Raw genomic sequence first — 947 nt, 5'->3', positions numbered from 1 at the left:
CAGGAATGAACTTGTGCTAGTCAAAATTGAAAACTTATTCTGTGCAAAGCTGCATTTCAATTTTACAAAAACAAAACAGAGCTTGATTTATCTACTAAAAGCTAATCTGTCCTGAAAGAATTTAAGTGACTCCTAGTAAGAGTCGACACAGTAAAAGCTGTAATTTCCCAACTACCGACAGTATGTGAAATTTTGGGAAAGTCGATAGAAACAAGGGATGATTTGGTAGCTGTATCAGAAACATGGTTTTCATATCCAAATTGCTACAGAATAATGGAGTGCCGCTGGATCTAAAGCACTGCCTGCCAGCACCTCTTCATTAGCTCACACCCCTTAATCACAGTGGCTGGATCCTGGGCCCTCCGAGCCCAGCCTGCTGAGGGAGGCCTGTCTTCCTAGGGACAGCAGGCGCCTGCCAGAGCCTGGGGATGGTGTAAGGGGAATGAGAGCCGCACCCCTGCCGGCTTGGGTTCGGAAGCCAGAACCAGCACAGAGAGACAGCGCCAAAGAGACATGCTCTACTCAGGGTGCAGGGGCGCCGGGGGTGGGGCAGACACCCCAGCCACCTTGGGTTCCGACCTAGGACCCCAGAAGCTTCTTCTTTCCAGGCGCCCAACCTTCTGCACTGGCACGCATCACCCAGGGAGCTCGGAGGGACCAGTGCGTCTCCCTCACCCAAGACGCCTGCGGCTGGCCAGGGGTGTGTGTGTAGGGGGATACCAAGGGTGCGGAGAGGCGGAGGGTGTCTCTCAGCCGTCTCGGATTGTCCTTCGGAATCCTAGGAGAAGCACAGAACCTCGGGGAGAGAGTAACTCGGGAAATTAACCGACTTTCGCAATTGACAGCCCCCCACCCCGCCTCGCTCAAGTGAACTGTGCAGGTGGGAGGGAGCCCAGGGTGCACCCTCAGCCGCCAGGCACAGCCACCGCCGCGGCAGCGGGCTAAGG

Source organism: Tupaia chinensis, unplaced genomic scaffold (assembly GCF_000334495.1).
Source record: "Tupaia chinensis unplaced genomic scaffold, TupChi_1.0 Scaffold150175_1, whole genome shotgun sequence".
In the NCBI taxonomy this organism is placed as follows: Eukaryota; Metazoa; Chordata; class Mammalia; order Scandentia; family Tupaiidae; genus Tupaia; species Tupaia belangeri.
This window is presented reverse-complemented; position numbering follows the sequence as displayed.